The sequence below is a fragment of the Pantherophis guttatus genome, chromosome 1 (assembly GCF_059756535.1).
Source record: "Pantherophis guttatus breed Tessera chromosome 1, ASM5975653v1, whole genome shotgun sequence".
Classification (NCBI taxonomy): Eukaryota; Metazoa; Chordata; class Lepidosauria; order Squamata; family Colubridae; genus Pantherophis; species Pantherophis guttatus.
This window is the reverse complement of record NC_142063.1, coordinates 185,229,349-185,240,307: the sequence shown is the minus strand read 5'-3', so window position 1 is coordinate 185,240,307 and position 10,959 is coordinate 185,229,349.

Below are 10,959 nucleotides of genomic sequence, written 5' to 3'. Positions count from 1 at the left end.
GCTTATGTGATTCCATAAATTGTTTTAAATCTAGAAAACTTGTTCTATCCAAAACTACCCAAAAGCTAAATTAATTTCTTATCTAAAATCATATTTCATTTAAAAAATGTTTTTCTAAGGAAAAAATCATGAAGCAACACTGAGATCCATGCATTTTAAGAGGGTAAAGATAGATAAAACTGTCTAGAGAAGGAAACATGCCATTCATGAAAAGTGTGTCCATCACTTCTCAGCATGTAATGTTGGGATCTTGGTGGGATCTAAAGGAGCATATACAGAAGTGCTGTCAAGCATAGAATAAATGAGGAAAGGCAAAGAGTTTCATTTTTTCAGGGCAGTAATTGTCCAATTCATAGCATCCTGTGCAGCGCAGTTAACACAGAAATACTTTTTAAGGTTTTCTTCTCCACTGGAGCCCCATTTGACACTTGCAGTGGGCTTTAATTGAAGAATATCAGAAGTTTGGTAGCATCTTTTCCAACAAATTTTATAAAAAGATACAAACTTAATTAATTTTAGAAATTAAACTTAAAGTTAGAAAAGGTGTTCATTGGATTTTTTTTGCCACCATACAGTAACACGGTTCTCCTCCTATAACAAGCGGAATGTTTTTGAACACAGAAATATTATAGAATAATCACCATGAATACACTGAACCCAGGTAATGGTTGTGACAGGAATAACAAGTTGTTCTTTCAAATACTTTAAACTTCAATTAGGATTCAAAATATCCACAGCAATCAGCAGAAAATATTGAAAGGTTCTCAGAAAATGCTTCTGATTCAGGAAGCTGTCTTAAAAATTATGTGGCTATTGTTTCAGACGAAGCCTCTGTAATGATTGGCAAGCACAATGGAATTCTGAAACTTCTACAAAAGAATCAAAGTAGGACATTTGTTGGTGTTGGCTGTATTTGCCAGTTAGCACATCCAGCAATAAAATAGGTCCAAAGGCTGCATGAATCTCTGCTGGTTCCGAACAATCATTTTGAAAAACATCCCCAAAGAGATATTTTATTTAATAATAAAACAGTCAGAAAAAGTCCTCAGTCATACTGCAAGAATGTATCATATCCTTAAATATTTTGGATAGCCTTACACAGAAGTTATCACTCATTATAGTGATTATGAGCCTGTTCTACTGAAATTACACAGAATAGATTAGCAGATACTGCACAGTTCATAAACTCTATTTCTTCATGCAATTATTCCTTGATTTAAAAATTTTAATAGGTTGCTTCAGCATGAAATATGTGCTAGTATATGGAAGCTACATGTGGGCTTGTTAAGATATTTTATTAAACCACAGATGTGTGAACAAATTTAGAGTACTATTTCTTAAAATCATCAAGAGGTTTCAGACAATAAATTCTTAATTAACTTTTGTTGTAAATCAAAAAGTTGGATCTTGATAGATCATCTGAAAATTGGCAAGTAAATAGATATGCTTATAAAATAGTTGTGTTCAATTTATGAAAAGAAAATCAGAGAATGTCCTAAGGTTTTATGGCAGAACACAAACATGATCATCGTGTGGCATTTGCTTTTAACATTTCACAATATTTCAATATTTTATTTTTTTCTGTAAAATATGTTTTTAATATCCCACAAAAATATTTTCTGCAATGGTACCTTCAACTTGTTTAAAGAAAAACAAAAAAGGACACAGAAACTCTTTAAGGAAATTAGGGATATGGCATGTATTTCTGGAGTTTATGGACTGTTCAGGGAGATCTTTCTCCATGTGATAGTTGGAAAGAGTCATTAGAGCAGACTTCTTGGGCAAGAAACCAGGAGCCCTAGCAGTCTGAGCTGAAAGCAGTGTCTATTGGGATTTAAGGGAAATAGGAAGAAGTGCTGGGATTAGGGCTTTAAAGCAAGGGTCCCCAATCTTTTGGACCTCAGGGACCACCAAGTTCATAATTTTAAATCCCGCGGACCACTAATACGAATTCAGCATGCCGCTTACTGAAGTGCCTGGACTCCCAGTGACAGGATGAAGTCCTTCAGGCACTCTTCCTCCTCTCTCTTTCTCTCTCTCTCTCTCTCTCTCCCCCCTCTCTCTTTTTCTCTCTCCCCTCTCTCTCCCACTCATTCTCTCACCTCTCTTTCTCTCTCTCTCCCCACTCTCTCTCTCTCTCATTCTGATTATCTCATTCTGATTCTCTCTCTCTCTCTGATTCTCTCTTTGATTCTCTCCATCTCTCTCTCTCTCTCTCTCATTCTCTCTCTTTCATTCTGTCTCTTTCTCTTTCTCTCCCTCTTTCTCGCTCTCCCACTCATTCTCTCTTATTCTCTCTCTAATCTCTTTCTCTCTCCCCCACTCTCTCTCTCTCATTCTGATTCTCTCTCTGATTCTCTCTTTGATTCTCTCTGTCTCTCTCTCTCTCTCATTCTCTCTTTCTCTCTCTCTCCCACTCATTCTCTCTCATTCTCTCTCTAATCTCTTTCTCTTTCTCTACCCACTTTCTCTCTCTCTCTCTCATTCTGATTCTCTCATTCTGATTCTCTCTCTCTGATTCTCTTTCATTCTTTCTCTCTCATTCTCTGATTCTGTCTCTCTCTGTCTTTCTCTCTCTCATTCTGCCTCTTTCTCTCTTTCATTCTCTGCCTTTCTCTCTCTCTCTCTCTGTCTCATTCTGATTCTCTCTCTCTTTCTCTCTGTTTCTTTCTCTCATTCTTTCATTCTCTCTCATTCTCTCTGATTCTTTTTCTCTCTGTCCCATCTCTCTCCCCCTTTCTTCTCTCTCTCTCCCTGTCAGATCCCTAAAAGTGATACTGCCATTCAAGTGGAGGAAGGGGGGACTTAGATTCGATTTACTAGCATGGCCTGTGTCATCAGATATTTTACAACCTATATCCTGGCGCCAAGGAAGCCTGAGATTCCCTTTACCTGCAGGAATTTTTATGATAGCCATGTGGGTTGTCTCACTTTAAAGGGTAGTGGTGGGAATGCATGTTTGTTCGGGTTCTCAAAGGAAATAGTAAAGAAAACATCTTCACACTTGTGTATTGGCTGAAATCTGCATTCTGACTTAAAGGGAGGGGTCTCTACCACTTTAATCCTACTGCTTTGCCTAAGGGCATTCAGATTGTGCTTTAGCTGGATGGTTTTCACTTCTGCTTAATAAAAGAATCCTTTTGAACAACTACGTTTCAAGAGTTCGTACTTTCTTAAGTTGGAAGGAGAGGCGATCCTTACAGAAAGCACAATCTGCAAAACGGTCAACCCAGAGAAGCAATCTTCGCTCTACTGAGGGGACCTTGCAAACCATGTCTGAACTAAGCAGAGAGCTGGGAGAAACCGATTGCTGGGGAGAGACAGCAACCGCCACCCAGTCGGATGCCTGTCTCGTGTAACCCATCAGAGAGGATGAGGTAACCCTGGGGAATCCGGAAAAACCCCGCTGGTCGATTGGCATTGGGAAGAAAGATGGCTGGGATGAGAGAACCAGAGGAGTCACCCTCAACCGTGGCAACCGAAAACCGGGGTGGATACTGGAACTAGAAGCCCTTACTGACCAGGGGAGACTGACCGAAGCACCCCTGAGGGAGGACTATCTGAAGAGGCATATAACCCAATTGGTGATGGAGACTTTGGAAAATCTTAACATCCGAAGGGAGCCAGGACAACAACCAAAGAGCACTGAAAGGGCAGCAGTCGTTGATGATGCCAGGGGAGGCACCCCCCTCCTGGAGCCTGCCTATCGAGCAGATGGTGCAGCAGCAGCGGGAGAAGACCCAGCAAACCCTCCCCCCAGGCAGCACGCACACCGGCGCCCATTCCCAACCAACCCCGGGCTCCTCAACTGGAAAGAGAAACTCCCCCCCTTGGGGTGAAGTTTGATGGGAATCCGCAACAATTAGGATTCTTTGTGGCACATGTGCTCACCTACATGCAAAAGTATGGGCGTGATTTCCAAACCCAAGGCTCCCGAGTGCGAGTTGTGACCCTAGCTCTAGAGGGTGCCACAGCCAGATGGATGGTGACCCTACATAACGCCAACGCACCAGAACTGCGGAATTTCGACGGTTTCATGATGGCCCTGCAACGTCGGTTCAAGGACCCACTGGCAGATTGCAAAGCACGTGACCGCATTAAGGTGGTGAGGCAGGGGCGACGGCCAGTAGCAGAGTATACTGAAGAATTCCGGGACCTCGCGTGTCGTGTGCACTGGCCGGAAGATATTTTGGTGAGCTGTTTCAAGGACGGACTGAGTGATGATCTATACAATGCCTGCGTGGCCCGAGGGGCACCGAATGACCTACATGAATGGTATGTCACCGCCGAAGAAGCTGAGATCGATATGGCCAGAAACCAGTATTGAGCGGGGCGAGCATGGAAGAAATCCCCACCTCAATGGAAGCAGGAGCCCCACAAACCACAAACTGCATTCTCCCCGAGATCTTCAGCCTGTTTCAAGTGTGGAAAAGAAGGGCACTGAGCTGCAGAGTGTCGTTCGCAAACACCCGCCCGGAACCATCCACTGGGGGAGGGTCCTGAAAAACCGGGTCGGCGTGGGAAGGAGACTGCTCTGAAGAGCAGGGAGACCGTAGAAATCCCATCCCCTCCCCTCTTTGGGGAAGAAACCCTGGCATCTGAACAGGAGGAATCACACTCGTTCGGAAGCAATCCAGATGATGAGCTACTGATAAGCAAACCAATTAAACCGCTTGCCCTCCCCTTAAGACTATTTATCCCAAACCAGGACAGGGAGATAAGTATCCCCACCCTAGTGGATTCAGGGTGCACCCGTTGTTTGATCAGCCCAACCTTAGTAGGGAAGTTAGGGATTAACGTAAGAAAGCTGAAAACCCCCATTGCTTTCTGCCAACTAGATGGGTCAATAGCAGGAGGGGAGCCAGCTTCTCTGGCCACAGTGCCTCTACATATAGGCATTGGAAGCCACGAGGAAAGGCTTACCTTTATAGTGGCACCTGGCATGGAATGGCCGTTGGTTCTGGGCCTTGCGTGGCTAAAAAGATGGAACCCACAAATCAATTGGAAACAAGGCATCATAAAATTTCAGAGGAAGGTGACTTTTGCTGAGTATCCACATAAAGGACTTGAGCGGGCAGAGAATCGAGAAACAGCCATGCCTGGTCACGCCACACCAACTGAGGGCATACCCATAGAATACAAGGATTTAGCTGAGGTTTTTAGCGAAAAAGCCTCAGATGAGCTCTCCCCCTCCCCCACCGCGCCACTGACTGTGCAATAGAAATCTTACCCGGCGTGAAACTCCCTAAACCCAAGATGTACAGCATGTCACCGAGGGAGTTGGAAGAGCTGAGAACATTTATTGAGAAAAACCTAGCAAGGGGTTTCATCGAGCCAGCCCGACCAAAAATTGCAGCTCCAGTGTTGTTTAGAGAGAAAAAAGATGGCTCAAAATGCCTATGTGTTGACTTTCGAAACCTTAATACTATCAGTGTGCAGAACATGTATCCTCTCCCCCTTATGAAAGATATGTTAGCACACCTCGCTAAAGGGAAAATTTTTTCAAAGCTGGACTTAAGGGAGGCTTACTACCATGTCAGAATTAAGGAAGCGGATGAGTGGAAAACGGCATTTAACACCCCCCTTGGCTGCTACCAATTTAAGGTGCTCCCCTTTGGGTTGCAAGGAGCTGCTGCAGTGTTTATGCAGTTAATAAATGAAGTGCTGCATCAGCATTTATATAAGGGGGTTCTGGTCTATTTGGACGACATTTTAATCTATACCGAGACCAAAGCAGAACATGTAAAACTAGTCAGGGCAGTTTTAAACAAACTCCACACTGCCAAACTTTATGCCAAACTTTCCAAATGTGAATTCCATCAAGAGAAGATTGACTATTTGGGATACCGCATTTCACACCAGGGGATTGAGATGGATCCTCTAAAAGTGCAGGCTGTACTTGTTTGGGACCCTCCACGCACACGTAAACAGTGCTTCCTGGGGTTTGCCAACTTTTACCGCCAGTTTATCCCTGTGTTCGCTCAGATTGCCCTCCCCATCACCAAGCTCTTAAAAACAAAGGGGGAGGATAACCCTAAACCAAAGCAACCATTGAACTGGACTATGGAATGCCAGGCAGCATTTGAAAAACTTAAACGGCTGTTCCCGGCAGAACCAATTCTACAACACCCGGACACGGAGAAACCATTTGTCATACAAGCAGATGCCAGCGATGTGGCAATAGGAGCGGTCCTGCTTCAGAAGAATGAGCAAGACGAACTACAACCCTGCGCTTACACATCCAAAAAGTTGAATGAGACTGAGCAAAGGTGGGCTATTTGGGAGAAAGAGGCGTATGCAGTTCGTTGGGCACTGTTAACTTGGCGGCACTTCCTAGAAGGCAGTAAGACCCCTTTTGAAGTCTGGACTGATCATAAAAGTCTAGAAGCCCTAAAGACCCCATGTTGTGGCTCCGTTGCCTGAGCCTGGGCTATCGACAGATGCAGACTCTGAGAGTGAGGGAGAGGAGTTGGCAAGGCCTCCCTCTCCAGGACCCTCCTCTCTGGCAATGCCTCCGGAGGACACCGAAGGCCAAACGATAGGCTCAGAGCCAAGCACGTCCCCGCAGCCACAGGTGGACAGCGATGAAGAAGATAAGTGCTGGCTGGACCCGCGACAGAGGTGCAGGGAGAAGTGTGCACAGCAGAAGGGAAGGCGTGCCAGAGATTAGCTGAGTCACTGGACCATACCCCACAGGGTATAAATGTGGGTGTGGTGGCCGGTTCAGTTTGTGACGAGCAAAAACTGGAAATACTCCATGATCTCTGTGTTACTGGACTTTGCCTGCTTTATCGGACTGCATTTGGATTAATCCTTGTATTGTTGACACTCTGCCTGTTTTATCAGAATGCTAGCAGTCTAATCTTTGTTTTGTGTGAGTAAAGTCTGAATTGGCAGCTAGCCACTGGGTTGCTGCCAGCTTTATCTTCATAGAGTTTTGTTGTGTGGCTTATTAACTCTGGGCCGTCTGTGGGGGTGCGTGTGGGGTACGGGGACAGAACACCCCAAGGAAACTCTCCCCAAAACAAGTACGATGGGCTCAGTACTTTAAACGGTTTGATTTTACTCTAAAATACCTCCCAGGGGGAAAAACTTTCTGGCGGATGCGCTATCCAGAAAACCGCAATACATTAGTGCAAAGTCAGACGTAATCAAACCTATAGTACAAAACAATCAACTAGCCGCTAAAGTAGTCACCAGATCCCAGGAAAAACAAGAAACAGTGACGGACAATGACATCACCCAAAATTTTAAACAAGCATTGGCCACCGATGGATGGTTTTTGAACAACAAATCCAGCTGTCTGATGAAAGAAGACTTGGCTTGGGTGGGGGGGAAGTTGTATGTCCCTGCAAGTCAAAGACTATACTTAATGGTACGGTGCCATGACTCCAAATTAGCTGGACATTTTGGGTTTGTGAAAACTTTACACCTGATTAAAAGACAATTTTGGTGGCCATCACTAAAAAAAGACATAGAAAGCTATGTAGCTAGCTGCCCCATTTGTGCAGCAGCAAAAAGACATCAGGGGAAATCCCCAGGTCTATTGCAGAAGGTAGCTGAACCTTCAGGGCCTTGGAGAGAGATCGCTATGGATTTCATCGTGGAATTGCCAAACAGTGAGGGAAATACTGTTATTTGGGTTGTGACAGACCTATTTTCAAAACAGGCACATTTTATACCCTGCCAAAAGATCCCAACTGCTAAAAGTTTAGCCAAATTATTCCTAATACACATTTATCGACTTCATGGTGCTCCACAAAGAATCATCTCTGACAGAGGGGCTCAATTCACCTCCAACTTTTGGAGGCATTTTTGGGTTTACTTGGTACTGGCCAGGGGTTGAGCACATCTTTTCATCCTTGTACTAATGGTAATTCTGAAATTTTGAACTCGGTACTAGAACAATATTTAAGATGTTTCATTAATTTTCAACAGGATAACTGGACCAAACTTTTGCCTTTTGCTGAAGTTGCGTTTAATAATGCTGTACATTCAAGCACTGGTTTTACCCCTTTTAGAGTAGCAACAGGCCAGGATTTCAGCCCCATGCCTGAACTACCCACAGAAGAACCCACCATCCCCTCACTTAAGGAGTGGATGGATAATTTGCAAAAGACGTGGCCAGTGGTTAGATTAGCCTTACAGGAAGCTAGAGAAGCTTTTAAGATTCAAGCTGACAAGAAAAGGATGGAACCCAAACCCTTTCATATTGGAGACAGAGTATACTTATCTACAAAATTCTTGAAATCATTACAACCATCAAAGAAACTAGGGCCAAAGTTCATTGGACCTTTCCCCATCACTAGAATCATCAATCCAGTAGCAGTTGAACTACTTCTTCCAAAGACACTCAGGCAGATCCACCCAGTATTCCATATCAGTTTACTCAAACGAGAAGTAATCTCATCCCTCAGACCACCTGCATCTACACCACCTGTTCCCATCATGATTGAAGGTGAACAACACTTTGAAATCAAGGAAATCCTTGATTCTAGGATCCACAGAGGGAAAGTCCAATACTTAGTTGCTTGGAAACATTTACCATCAGCACACAATGAATGGGTCGCTAAACATCACGTTAGGGCTCCAATCTTACTGAGAAAATTTCACTCCCAATACCCTAACAAACCTTGTTGATCTACTGTCATGAAATCTTGTGTATATTTGTTTTTTTTTTACAGGTGGACCCTTTTGTTTTCTAAGGAGGGTAGCATGTCAGATCCCTAAAAGTGATACTGCCATTCAAGTGGAGGAAGGGGGGACTTGGATTCGATTTACTAGCATGGCCTGTGTCATCAGATATTTTACAACCTATATCCTGGCGCCAAGGAAGCCTGAGATTCCCTTTACCTGCAGGAATTTTTATGATAACCATGTGGGTTGTCTCACTTTAAAGGGAAGTGGTGGGAATGCATGTTTGTTCGGGTTCTCAAAGGAAATAGTAAAGAAAACATCTTCACACTTGTGTATTGGCTGAAATCTGCATTCTGACTTAAAGGGAGGGGTCTCTACCACTTTAATCCTACTGCTTTGCCTAAGGGCATTCAGATTGTGCTTTAGCTGGATGGTTTTCACTTCTGCTTAATAAAAGAATCCTTTTGAACAACTATGTTTCAAGAGTTCGTACTTTCTTAAGTTGGAAGGAGAGGCGATCCTTACACTCCCACTCTTTCTCATTCTCTCTCTTCCATTCTCTCTCTCATTCTCTCTCTCTCTCTTTCTTTCTCTCTCTTTCTCATCTCATGGGCCAGCCAGTGTCTTGGGGCTGAGAGGAAGTCAAGCATCTCCCTGAGAGACAGAGGTGCGCGGAGCACCAACAAGAGCTGGAAGAAGTGCAGGAGCGAAGCACTATTTGAACTTGCACAACATCAGCATTCCGCCTCGGAATATTTGTGCCAGCCGGTGGCGCAAAGCAGCCTTCGTCTCCTGCTGCTTGGGACTCGGAGCGGTAAACGGTGACTGGTCCGGGGAGCAGCCGGATTTTGCTCTCCATTGCGGATGCCAGATTGACCCCCTGCAAGCTCTTGTCTCTCAAGGAGCCCGGCTGAAGTTTCCCATGCCACTTCAGCAAGCGCTCCTCGAGAGATGAGAGCTTGCGGGGGGGGGCGATCTGGCATCCACAATGGAGAGCAAAATCCGGCTTTTTCTCTCTGCTGTAGTGCGGCATCAGGATTTGCGCGGCATCAGCATTCCGCCTCGGTATATTTGCGCCAGCTGGTGACACAAAGCAGCCCTCGTCTCCTCCCGTTTGGGACTCAGAGTGGTAAACAGCATCTGGTCCAGGGAGCAGCCGGATTTTGCTCTCCATTGTGGACGCCAGATCGGGCCCCTGCAAGTTCTTGTCTCTTAAGGAGCGCTCGCTGAAGCAACGCAGGAAATTTTGGCCGGGCTCCTTGAGAGACGAGAGCTTGCAGGGGGCCTATCTGATGTCCGTAATGGAGAGCAAAATCTGGCTGCTCCCCGGACCAGTTGCTGTTTACCGCTCTGAGACCCAAGCGGCAGGAGACAAGGGCTGCTTTGCACCACTGGCTGGTGCAAATATACTGAGGCGGAATGCTGATGCCACGCAAGTGCAAGTAGTGCTTCGCTCCTGCAGCTTCCAGCCATTCTAATCGCTGCTTCGGCCTGCTTGCGCAGCCCCCTCCCCCGCCACAGCAAGAGTACCATTATTTCATTCCGGACCGAGAGGGCTGCGCTCCTTTTTGCATATTGCACCACCTGCAAAGTTGTGCATTGCACGTGCCACCCCAGAGCAGAGATTTCCAGCCCCGCCATGGCCGGTCCCATATTCCAGAGCTGTAATAGTCACACTGACAGGATTGGCCCATTGGTCATCTGCATTACCACTGAATTTTCAACTGAAAACCGGAAGCAACTTCCTTAAATGGTTTAGGGACAATTATGACTATTTCTCAGGACCATTTGATTATCCAGTACAAAAAAAATGTGGATGAAATGAATTACTGGATGATGATGAGGGCTTATCCATTTCCTTTATGGCAAACCTTCAGAAAAGAACTTTTTCCCAAATAGGTTCATTAGACTGCTCTGGTTTGAGCTAAACCTGTGTTTTAGTTTTTCATTAATTGCTTCAAAACATTTTAAAATTTGAGATTTGTGAAATTGTGATAGCTTAACGATGTTGGTCTAACATTTATTACAAAGATTGTCATTAGGAAGGAGGTAAAAACCAAGCTTTTGATATTGTTATGCTATTACAGAAATCTGTGTGGCCACTCTTGGAATAAAATATTGTTTTCTGTTCTGATATTTGCATCTTAGAAAAGATATTGCCAGGAAAGATTGCTGGGGGGAAAAAATCAACCCAATCTCTTTAACACAATAAGATTTTGTGGGCATATAGATTCTTTTGAGGACATGTAATCCACTATTAAAATAAGAACATACTTCTTTTTAATTTGGGGGGGGGGTATTTGAACAGTAATTTGTGGGCAT